Source organism: Stegodyphus dumicola, chromosome 5 (genome assembly GCF_044657685.1).
Source record: "Stegodyphus dumicola isolate Sdum_Otavi_A_Nest chromosome 5, ASM4465768v1".
Lineage (NCBI taxonomy): Eukaryota > Metazoa > Arthropoda > Arachnida > Araneae > Eresidae > Stegodyphus > Stegodyphus dumicola.
In genome coordinates, this window is record NC_140772.1 from 106,422,247 (window position 1) to 106,435,415 (window position 13,169).

General features: G+C 34.3%; 1 protein-coding gene across 2 annotated transcripts in view; it reads left to right on the forward strand.

Moving 5' to 3' along the window:
* Positions 1-13,169, forward strand: part of Epg5 (ectopic P-granules autophagy protein 5) — a 342,575-nt gene that overhangs the window by 102,146 nt on the left and 227,260 nt on the right. The window lies entirely within an intron of this gene.

Here is a 13,169-nt window from a genome sequence, read left to right on the forward strand (position 1 = left end):
TGTCATTAGTTACTCATATTTTTCACCCCCCATTTTTATTAATTTTATAAGAGAAAAATTATGTGAATAATTTCATTTCTAAAGGAAGCGGTGACGGAAAGAACATAAAAAATGAGCATTATTGATGGATTAAAGAACAGATAATTATATTATTACTTCCTTGTATGAAGTAAAGGAAGTGTCGTAATCTCAAAAACTTTCAGGTATCATATTTCAATGAAAATATCGATTTTGATCACTCTCAAATCCTATGTAACGATGTTTTTGCATGACATCTGTACATATGAACAGAATAAAGGTCTCTTTTTCTGAAAACAGATTTTAAAATGGATTCAGAAGAGATTTTTTTCGCAATGTATGTTCAGCTTTTTTCATTTCGTTGGTCCTCAAATTCCCTGTTGTTCTATGACCTTTTATTTTCTTCATCTTTGTTAAAAATCTAATTATCCATGCTGTAATTCATACAAGTTTAAGATAAGAAGAATAATGTTGGTACTACTTTTCTTCGCATTGGTGCAGAAACTATCATTACAAATAGTTTTCTTCTTTTGTGAATTAACTACCTCCATATTTGGAAAGTATTCCAATTTTGGCCACGCCTCTTCTGGTTTTATGAGTCAAGAAGGCCCTTTCCACCAATGTCCTTTGATGATAGTCTTGACAGAGCATTCTCTCGATGGGAGATCAGCAGGATTCAGTACACCTGGTACATATTTCCGTCTTTCCTTAGACAATAATCTTCTTATTTCTTCCACTCTGTTAGCAACGAACATCACCCATAGAACGTCCCTTATCGAGTAAAGAACATCCATAGAGTCTGACCAAAGAGGATGATGATACATTTTCTATGTGCAAACATTTCTTTATTAATGCAGCAAACTTTGTGCCAGTCATGCTGTAGACTGTAGAGACATTAGGTATTTTTGAAGCAGGAGTGAAAAAGTGGTTCGAGTCCTCTTCGCTGGGAACTACGGGCCTCTTGAATACGTGCCAAGCGTGCTGACCACTACACTGCGAAGGCATTCTAAGAAGGCAGGAGCAATACCTTATATACTCTCCCTTTTAAATAGCTAATGGAAATTAGGGAACCCATTCGCCAAATCCTAGGGGTGGATAATCATCATCTACCACTCTTTTAATTCAGGTGCCACTGTAGAGACATTAGGTATTTTTGAAGGAGGAGAGATGAAAAATGAGATGCCTTCACTGGGAGTCAAACGACGGGTCTCTTGAATATGCACCAAGCGTATGGACCACTGCACTACGAAGCGATGCTAAGAAGACGGGAGAAATACCTTATAGTGCAAGCTAATAACTCTAACCTTAGAATTGATATTCCCTTTAATGGTGCTGTTTTCAGTCTCACTTGAATCAATGGGCATGCTATTTCTGCATCCATTTCTGTTTGCAGAAAGACATACTTAGCATAGGACAGCTTGGAAACATCACAAAAATTTTGTAACGAATGGTTGGCATTCTTGAGGTCAAGGTTCAAGTGTCTTCAGGGAATTTTGACGTTTTTTAGTCTACAAGCTGTTTTTTCTGACTTTCAAATATATTTTCTATATCTAAAGGCAACCTAGAATGCCATGAAGATTCTACTTCCAATATTCCTGTAATAATAATTTGAGAATTACAGTGATAGAACAAGTGACTCGGATTGGATTGAAAATTCGATATGCCAGCGACAGTATTCTTTTTGTAATAACTTCTCCTTTTGACACTTTCTTTCTATGTGACAGATGGGGAATCTTCTTAATTTCATGTAAGCCCCAATACCTGTAGTTCAGATAGATCTTGCTTTTTGATGGTCAGTTTTTCTTTCAAAACTTTGTCTGCACACTTTTCTGTGACACCACCCCATAGATCAACCTTTTCCATAGCTAAAAGTTCTTTGAAATCTCCTCGGAATGTCTCAAGTTCTTCAACTGAGTCCATGCTCGTAACAGAATTATTTAGCTCTGCCACTAATAAAAATGTGCTGCATGAAATGCTGAAAGCAACACCCACTACAAGAAGCGTAGAAAATTCTTACTATTTTCATGTAGAACAATTTTCAAAAGGCTCTTCGAATATCCGATATAACTCCTATTTTTCTTAATTGAAAACGATTCAGAGCTGCATGTATCACTTCAGTGAGATTGGAGCCCATTTCTAGACCATCATTGAGAGAACTAAATCTTCTCTGTCAAGCAGACTCATCAAAAACTGGGCAAATTTTAGTAGAGTTTTTTTTAATCACTGGTCGGTGGGATAAGCTGTAAAATTTCCCAGTTTTACTAGATTCATTCAAGTTGACTTTTCAATAATGCCCTCATTTTCCCATTCATCGAACACCTGTTCATAATAAGTTAGCTTCTCATAGTTTTCAAAGATCTTGCAGTACTTGTCAATCTTTTTCAGCCAAGTCAAAACTATCTCCAAGTTTTGCAGTCAATCTTTTTTCAGCCAAGTCAAAACTATCTCCAAGTTTTGCATGGCCTTGTATCTATGGAATGCAAGGGATGTATCTGCCTTCTTCATTTCCAGATATCGTGTTTTCAAAATACTTAAAAGCAAGATCCTGTAATTCTAATTTCGTTCGCTTTTCACTGGGATCTTTTAAACCTAATCAATCCAGTTCCCATAAATATGTTATTTATTCTGTTTTCTGTTATTTGTAAGCAAAGAGTGTACCAACATTGAATTTTTTGAGTCGTATTCGTATTTAGAATTTTGAAAAAGGGTCAGTCGTAAATGCGTTTTTACTGCAGCGAGTCCATCAGAAAGTTGTTTTACATTACCAGTCAATAATTTTCCCACAATGTCAGAGCCCAATAAAACATGAATTTCATTTGCATCTTTTTTTTTGAAAAAATGAAGCTTGTTATTTAAATAAGAATCCATTACAAATATATCCATTCTTTTCAATTCTTGTAAAATATTATAATTATTAGTTCTAGGTATGCCCAAACAAATATTCTCCTGATCACTGTATTCCATAACAAATTAAAATTTTTCATCTCGACTACATATTTTAATCCTTATCTGTCATGAACTGAGGTCACGTTTTGGCCTCCAAAAAGTCCATGTGTTTCTTTTCCAATACTGTTCAAAGCTCAAGGTTTTTGCAATGTATTTTGAAATGTAACTTTTCTGTATTCCTGTGTTTAAAACTGCCCTCACCAGTAGCCTTGAATTTTCATTTTCAATGTAGACAGTAAAAGTCTGTCCCCCCTCAAAATACCCTCCTTTGCTTTGATTAGTTAGATTGGTAGACTGTGGTTCAATATTATTTATTCTCTCCCTTTTTTTGCTGCTCAAAACAAAAGCAACAAAAAATATGATTCAGTCCCAAACATTTAATTTTTTAACCCTTTCCGGCACGCTACCTTTTAAAGTTGGAGTTTTGATTAAAAAAGAAAAAGGTAGGCAGTCTAATTAGGCCTAGAGGAGTACACAAGTAAAATTTTGTGAAGATAGCCCTTATCATTTAATTTTGTGGGTGTGCCCAAAGTGAGCACACTGATTGAATAGAGCTTCAAATAGAGTGCTGAAACGAGCATTGTTGTCAATGAACTGACCGATGAGATGCGGAGAAACAAAGAATGCAGACTCTCAGTTGTCTTAGATTATCGGTGAGCCTGGTATGGGCAAACCCAGGGTTCACCGTTTGATTTTAGGTAAGATTTCAAGGTAAAAATTTAAAACTGATATAGAATAAGGAGATTAGCATACAGCCAAAAAAATAACATAGAAATTTCTTTTCAAACAATGCCTTTTATACCCTAAAAAAAGTCTGGAAGATTTCTTTGAAAAAATGAAGGTCTTAAAAAACTAAACATGGCTAAAATATATGGACTGGTTTGTGTTGAGCTGCCATCTACTATCAATAAAGAAGGTTCAGAGTAACCTATAAATCCTTTTTCATTCAATTTTTTTGTGCGTGCAGAAGGAAATTTTTAGATGTGTCCAAACCAGACACACTGGGCCGAAAGGGTTAATGGAACAGTTCCGCAATAAATGCTTTGCTTTTTGTTAATAGTTAAAGCATGCTTCCTATTATAATAAGATATTTTTCTTCTCTTCCAAAGAAAGAGTCATCACTACATTGCACCTGTCTGAGTCATACAATCGTAAAATAAACAATTTGTTTTCTTTTTGTCTATATTACTCCTGACTGACGTCGTCAACAAATCTTCATTTTTTCCCAATGCAAATGTCCTGCGTTATGGATTTATGGATAATTTTTATTTTCATTCTCCCAGGTATTGCAAAAGGTTCACAATCATTTTTGTACTTGTATAGAATGCCATTTTTGTCTGTTGTAGTTTTACTGTGACTTTTCCTTGAGAATGTGTATCCGTTAGAACAACATTTCTACTTACCATGTCCATGTGTTACAGTTGTTGACTCCGTTTATGAATGATTTTGTAATTAATTTTTTTCAGAAGTAAGGCCTATCTTGCTACTTTGGGAATGAGGTATTTTTTAATAGGAGGTAAAATTCAAAATTTCCCGGATTGAGTCTATAACATAAAAAATATTATGAATTAAATTTCAGAAACACATCCTCTTTCGAAATAAGACCCTTGTGCAACAGCACACTTTTGCCAGTGCCTGTAAAGTTCATCGAAGCATGTCTGGAATTCATTTTTGGCCATGTCCTTTAATTTAGCCTGTGATGCACTTCACTTGAAGATTGAAATCGACAACCCTTCAAGCATCTTGCCATTTTAAGAAATGGTAAGAAATTGTGCGAGATCAGGTGAGTTAGGAGGATGAGGCAAAACAGTTGTTTTTGTTTTTGCAAGAAAGTCTTTGATGAGTAGAGGTTGGTGAGCAGGAGTGTTGTCATGCAACAGCATCCATGACTGCTCAGCCCACATTTTTGGTCTCTTCTTCCAGATTGACTTTAACGATGCAGGATTTTGATGTTAGACCTACGACCTTTCCTTTAGAACGATCTTGGCGGAATTTCTGCTTCCATGGAGATTGTGGTGATTTCCACATTGCTGATGCTCTCTTGGTTTGCGGGTCATACAAAAAACACAATTTTTCGTCTCCAGAAATAATTTTGCCAAGTAGGGAAGGATCTTTGTCACCAGCCGAGATTAAGTCTCTCACCATTTTCATTCGAATTCCCTTTTGGTCTATGTTTAATATGTGGGCAAATATGTGTTGACACACCCTATGCATGTTAAGATCCTTAGTCAGTATGTGCTGACATGTTGCCTCTGATATCAAAACTAATTCTGCTATTTGGCAAATTGCTTGCTACCTGTTTGCGCGTACTGCCGCAGACACCTTTTTGATGTTTTCATTGGTGCGCAGTCACGTGACGGCCACTGTGTTCGTCGTCTTCAGCACTTTCCCTGCCTTCTCTGAAATGATGATGCCACTCAAAAGCTTGCATTCCCGATAATGTTTCACTTCCGTACACTGCTTTAACATTTCAAAAGTCTCCATAGCATTCTTTCCCATGCGAACACAAAATTTGATATTGATTCTCTGCTCAACAACGCCATTTCATTCTATCGCCTGTTACTAAATGTATGCACCTGCCTACAAAAAGCACTGTCACTGCGAGCTTTCGGCCACGTGATTTGGGACAAACCACTTTTAGAAAAGGGGGAGAACATAGTAACACAAAAACGCACTTGTAGTCACACTACTGCAAAAAAAAATTACGTTATATATTCAGTCTGGGAACTTTTAAATACTACAACGTATAATCTTTTTGAAAGCATTGCAATCTGTTACTATCTTGATTTTGGACTTCAGGAGATGGTTCCTGGATTTCTTCAGTACTTCAACTATAGCTAGAACTTCAAGCTCACAATTTGATAGTCTTTACTTCATTTTCGGGGACGAAGGCCATCTTCTACCTCATGAAGTGAATACGATGTAACTGTCCATCTTCAGAGTTTTGGAACAACACAGCACCAAACTCATGGCTGCTTGCATCAGTATGCAATTCCAGTGGTGCTCCTTATTTGAAAATATAAAAGGCAGAACATTATTTCAGCCTGTTAAAATCTTGTTTTTGTTAAGGTCTGAATTTAAATTCTGGAATATTATATCAATCAGTGGTTTAGCAGTTTTAGAATAGTTTTGTATAAATTACTAAAATATTTCATCAAACGTAAGAAGTTTTGAATTTGCATGTTGTTTTTTGGCTTTGGGAAATTTTACACTATGGTGATTTAATTAGGATTGGATTATGTGATTACGGCAAAGCCTCGAGGGCTAGCTGCCTAAGGGAAGGGATGCCTTCGTGAAAGACCTTCTAAGGGAAACTGGCCCGTGCACTCATTATGCATGGAGAAATTCACTGATGAACACAATCCACTAATGAATTTTCAAATGATTCTAAACATTTGGGCAGAAATATTAGTTTGGCAATTAAATAAAAGCACATAACTGCTTTAAGGTTGAACTTTTGACCAATATTTAATGCGAAAGAAAATATTGTTGATTTGGCCTGTTTAGTACTGCTAAAAGAACTTTTAATTTCTAATGCCTGAGAAGTAGGCTTTTTTTTTTTTTTTTTTTTTTTTAAAGTGATTTTTTTCAGAATTATTAGCTCATTCATTGAAAACTTCTGCACATTATTTCCTTTCCATTTAAAGTAAATCAATGTATTTAGGATAATTTCTTACAGAGTTATCCAGTTTATTTTTAATTCCTGATCCCACAGTTTTCTGTTTATTATAAAAATTTCATTTTTTTCCAAAACAGCTTTGTGTGAAATGAAATGAGTCACTTTTATCTGCTTAAGTAACAATTCTGTTAGGGTTATGCAATAATTCCGTAGGCATAAGTTTTTTTTTTTTTTTAAATGTATAAGGTATTTCTTCCGCCTTCTTAGCATGCCTTTGTAGTGGAGTGGTCTGCACGCTCGACACGAATTTGAGAGGTCCATGGTTCAAGTCACGGTGAGGGCATTGCTCGTTTTTTTTATTTTTCCTGCTTCAAAAAAACCTGATGTCTCTACAGTGGTGTACGAACTAGAAAGGTGGTGGATAATGATTCTCCATCACGGGTCTTTGTCGTTTGGGTCCCCTAATCACCAGTTGCTTTTTAAAAGGGGGAGTATATAAGGTAATTCTCCTGCCTTCATAATGTAGTGGTCACCATGCTCGGTGCATATTCGGCCCATGGTTCGAGTCCCGGCGAAGGCATTGCTCATTTCGCATCTTCTGCTTCCAAACTAGCCTAATGACTCTACAAATGGTTTTTACTAAAACTAGATCTTTTGTTTTGTGAGTTCCCCCTCTCAAATTATTAACATTTGTTAAGGATTTTCCTCGAGAGAAATAAAATAAATCACATTCTTTCTCTTAATCGTGTGGTTTAAATCATCCTTCACAATTCTGTTCCCCCCCTTTTTTTTTAAAATTTGAATTTAATGTTTTATACATTTTATTGGGAAAAAGTTAGCTCTTTCGGTCCTTTAGTTTCTGTGGTTAGAAATATGAACTCTGAGATGTATGTGGACTTTCTGGACAATGCCGCTCTCCCAACTCCGGCAGTATTTCGGGAAAGGCTGATTTCTCCTTTAGCAACATAACTGCTCCATTCACACATTGAGACCTGCATAGGCATGGTTTAACGAAATGGGTGTTCAAAATCAGGACTGGCCTTCTCAGAACCCTTATCTAAATGCCACAGAACACCTTTAGTATGAATTAGAACACATGTTATTACATAGCCAGCCAACTCAAACATCCTCACTGCCAGCACTTACTTTAATTGTGATGAACACTAAGAAGTCAGTTCCTATGGCCACCTATCAAAAACTGGTGCTAAGTCTCCCAAGAGGTGTGCAGGCTTATCATCAATACAAAAGGGGGGCCAACATCATACTTATATATGCCTCAGGACTCTTGGAGTCCGCATCACTGGATGTCCAGATACTTTTAGCCAGATAGTGTATTAAGGCCTTTAATCTATCAAAATCTTTATATTTCCTCCACTAATGAAAATTAGAAAATTTTGCACTCCCCTTCAATATATTTATAAATATTTTCAATTTCAGTTTGTTTGGAATTCATTTTTTTTAATGCCTTCTCAGTTGACAGGGGAAAAAAAAAATTCAGAGCTTTCGCTTTTGCTGCCATAATACTTTTGACCAACCATTCTAAATTCTGGATGATCTTTTTCTGATATTCTTGAAGCTGATTGAGAACATTGATTCTTCATGTTTTCATTTCCAGTCTCCACCCCCTCCCAGCTGGTCCAATCTTAGTTTTTATAATTTTTGCTTTAAATTCAGTTGTTTTTTTGCTAATCTGTCTTTTTGTTGAAGGGATTAAATTAATGACATTCTTTTTAAAAGATGTCTGAGTTTTCTATAGGAGTCTTAAATTTAGAACCTTCAAGTCAGAACGCACATTTAAGTTTGTTTCACCACATATTTTTAAAAGATCACATTTTGTTTTTACAAACGTGTTAGAAAATAGTTCTTCAACTGATTTAAAAAAAAAAAAAAAAAAAAAAAAAAATTCTTCATCTGCTTTTACATCTTTGGATGCCCTAATCCAAGCTGAGCCTACAGGTTTTTATGGTTGCATCGTTAAAATAAGACACTTTTTGTCACAACTACAGTTTTATTTAAATGATTTTACATGGTACACAGATTAGCTTTCACATAAAGTACTTATTGATTGCTTGAAGAAAAACTGAGTTCCTGCTTCTGCTGGTAATTTAAAATTTACACACGTCTACCGCAAAACAGAATCTTGAAGCAAGAAGCATACCCAGAACTCATTAGGTGCCCAGGTTTGAGATTACAGGACCATCTGTTGGTGGAAGAATGACTTTGTCTCCACATATTTCTTACATATATACGGTACAAAGTCTGTAATCCGGACGTCCATTATCCGAAATGATTTATAATCCGGACCTCAAAGCCACAAACTTTTTTTTCTTGTATGCTTTACGCGTGCGCGCGTCTAGCACAAAAAGCGAAGCAACTTAAACAACTTACATTGAAAAAAAATGTTTAATAAAGTAAACAAATAAATATTAATATTATTACTTTTTTTTTGCCCCATCTAATACTCTCTAAAATTTTTAAGCTCCCCCTAGCATATACATAATTTTTAATATTTAAAAATTGAAATGTTCATGAAAGAAACTTGAATGATAGCTTTTAGTAAGAAATAATTACGAAATTTCGTGAGCAAGTACAGCAAGTGAACTTTAAAAACACGGAGAACTAAAATTCAAGAAAAACTCATTATAGTGAAAGTTTTTTATTTTAAGTATTAATAATTTTTACTTCTTTTTACAAAGTAAAAAGGAAGTATTGTAATCGCGAAAAGTTTCAGGCAGCATATTTCAACGAAAATATCCATTTTGACTGCTATCGAATGCAATTTAACGATGTTTTTGCATGATATCTGTATGTAAAGACAGAATAAAAGACTTGTTTCATCCAAAAAAATTATAAAACTGCTTTAAAATGAATTCTGAAGAGAATTTTTCATGGTGTCTGTACGGACGTATGTACATATCTCGCTTAACTCGAAAACGAGTAGCCTCAGCACGTTAAAATTTTGTATATAGGATTGCTATAACATGTAGATGTGCACCTTGTATTTTGGTTGCAATTGGTCGCACCAAACTTATATAAATATATTTATATATATATCCACTCTGTTACTCGGCTCAATGATCTCAGTTTCTTTGCTCTTATATGTTTGTAAATAGTACATTTTTTCCTTTATAAATGGTTGAATTATGTTGTTCTTATCTTCCAGTTAAGGGTTTTATGCCTTTCGTAAATCTGGAAGTAATATTTGTACAATTATCAGCAATTTAAAAGCTGTTTAAGTGCAATTAAGTTTTAAGTAACATGGCGTACTCATTCATTTGTTATTGCGAATTAAATCATGCTTAATTCTTTCTGGAATTTTTTCGAGGAAATAAGTGTTTGATTTACTTCATAATTTCTAATACAGATATTTTGAGTTTTTATGTATTTTTGCATTGTCGCGAATTGAGAACTGAATTAATTGAATGAGAAATACTAAATCATCTGTGAAAACTATTTCTTTTTTGTTCTGCTTGCTCAATTTCTTTTATACATCTTCTAGCTTTATTATAGTATTTGAACAGAACATGTGGTAACGATTAGATAATTCTTCAAGTGATGTAAATTTTGTGCATTCTAAGTTATAATATGAATCCATCAATCCGCAAAGGGCCACCCACAACCTCCAAAATGCAATAGACTATATCTTCCCATGGTTTAACGTTTGGAAAATTAAAATTAATGAAAGCAATTCCACTACAATATATTTCCAAAAGAACTTTTCCAGAAGACATCTCAACAATATCACAATTAATAATATCTCCATCCCAAGTGAAAAATGTGTTAAATATTTAGGCGTTTATGTCGATCAAAACTAACCTTCAAAAACCATATCAAAAATATCTGTAAAAAAGCCAACCAAGCAATAGGCAGTATCTGTGCACTCATAGGGACAAATTCTAAACTTAGTCTCACTACAAAATGAGTTATTTGTCTACAAGCTATCCGCCCAATTTTACTGTATGCTTTCTCAGTGTGGGGTGCAACTGCAAGAACTCATCGCGAAAACATACAAAGAATTCAAAACAAGGCCATCCGAATTATTACAAATGCACCTTGGTTCGTACGAAACAGCACTCTTCACAATGACTTAAAAATTAAAGCCACGGATTCTGAAATTCTAAAAGCTTCTCATAACTTTTTTATGAAATGTGACAGTCACCCTAAGAATATCATCAAAAATCTAGGAAATTATGAATTCACTATTGAACAACGTCTCGAGGCCCCCCACTATTCACCATAATAGTCGGTGGTAATGTATATATTTTTGTTTTCTTCTTATTTAGCTAAGATTTTACTTCATTTTCTTTACATATAGATTTACTTATCAAATTACAATGAGCTATGGACTTTGTTCCTGCCAAAGCAGGTAGACTTTGTATGTAAATAGTTTTTAACGCTTGTGAAACGTTTCAATGTACTGCAACTTGTGTTTTTCATCCTTTCACTTTCCAATTATTGCTTATCAGAAGAATTATTTTTATGAAATTTTAAAAATGCCTTACAATACATCCTCCAAGAGATGGTGCAACCAGAGCTCCAGTTAACTAAAATGCTTTTCATCCCAACTAATAGATGGCGCCACACAAGCAGCTCATTTGTTCAAGTTTACTTATTCTACAGACGGCGGCGCAGGAGCCTCCGTCGCTAGTAATCTCTGTAGCATGGCATGTGTACTCCATATTATTGGATACAACTTACTCGATTTCTCAAGCATTTAAAAGTCAAGTATAATATATTGGTAAAGGCTGTTAATGGTCGATTCCCTCTTACTAAGTGATAAGACATAGACATAGTTATAATATGAACGAAATATTAAGTGAATCTAGTGCCAGAGTGTTGCTATGCTAAACAAATATAGTGAATTTTAAAGAGTGCATTTATTGTATTGTGGTTTATGTGCTGTCGACGAAGTAGATTTAATTCAATCCAATAAGTTTAAATGAAATGCAAGAAAAAAATGCGTATAATTTAATATTCTGTACAACGAAGTCATGTGGTGTACACATCGGATTTTTTAATTTTGGACACATCATAATGTGATGGCACTTATAACACAATAAACATTTGATTTGAGCATGCCTTCTGAAAATACAGCAGCTCCGCAAAGAAATTTTATGTCAGGTTCCAATTTAGATAACTTGAGTCTCAAGTCTCCCGGTTTCATTATATCCAACCGATTTCTTTTCTTTTTTTTTTCAGCTGCAAATCATGTATGGCACTAAATCCGCATTCAGCAAAATATGAAGATGGAAACGGTAACAATAGTTTTCTTGCAAACTTTGTTGCATTTGCATATGTGATTCTGGTTTCCTCACAAAGCTATGTCATCGCTCCTTTTATATTAAATAAAGTTTTAATTGACTCATCATTTTGCATTTCTACGAGTTCTTTTTACTGCATATTTGAAATATCAGCCAAAATCCACTAGCATTGGCTGCATCATCCAAGTTGGAAAATCAATTTAAGTTACAAAATCTTTTAAATCAGCCGATAAAATTTTCAGATGATCAACAATAACGTACAGTGTTATCAATAACAAGTATAGAGGTAATTACGTCACATTTTTGCCAATGAGCCAATGAGACTTTTCAAAATTTTTGTGGTAAATAGTATATGCCTGACATAATAAAACAAAGATAATGAAACCAAATATCTTCCTTTTGCATCGACATAAGTTTTATTTGCTCCTTGAAGTTGTTTATTTAATATATTTAATTTTTCAAAGATATCGGCTAAATAACCCACAATTGCCTTGTTATCATCTGTTAACGGATTTTTCATTTCAGGTTTGTCGCTTATAAAATAATTAAGAGTATCAAATAGTTCGATAGATCTTTCCAAGCAGTTCCCTTTTGACAGCCTTCTTACTTCAGTGTGAAGTACAAGTCTCATATAGTCTTCATTTTGTTCTTCATAAAATAACTTGAAAAGACTTTCACATTTGGCCCTAGCTTTAATAGCATTGATACACTTTATAACTGAATTTAGTACTTCATTTAGAACAGGCGAATTGTTTTTAGCTACCAGGTTTTCTCTATGAATAACACAATGCACAAGGAGCATTTCTAGATTCTCATCTTTTATCAATTTTAAGCAACCTTTTTTCTTATTCCGTGCTTTATTTTATTTTTCAACCATCATATTACCGTCTTTTTCCGAAAATAAGACACTGTCTTACTTTCTTTTTTGGTCCAGAATACGCGCTAGGGCTTATTTTCGGGTGACGGCAAAAATAAAAGTACCATATTTATATATTTTTATTTAATATTTATTTTACACAGAATACAGAAATTTAAATTTATTCAATTACAGTCATGTCATCTTCTGGAACATCGTCATAAATAAAATTCTGAATTGTATTCTGATTTTCTTCCAAATCCATTTCCTGTTGAATCATTGGTCTGAATCTCTCATGTCTTGCGATATAGCTATCGTTAAATGAATACTTCTTGTCTAAGTAGCCTGTTCATAGTGCATTGGAAGCATCACTATCAATTATTTTGTCCCATGAATTTTTTACCCAATTCACAACTTCTTGTAAGCCTGGTTTTACAAAATTACCTTGATGATTTCTCACCATTCTGTT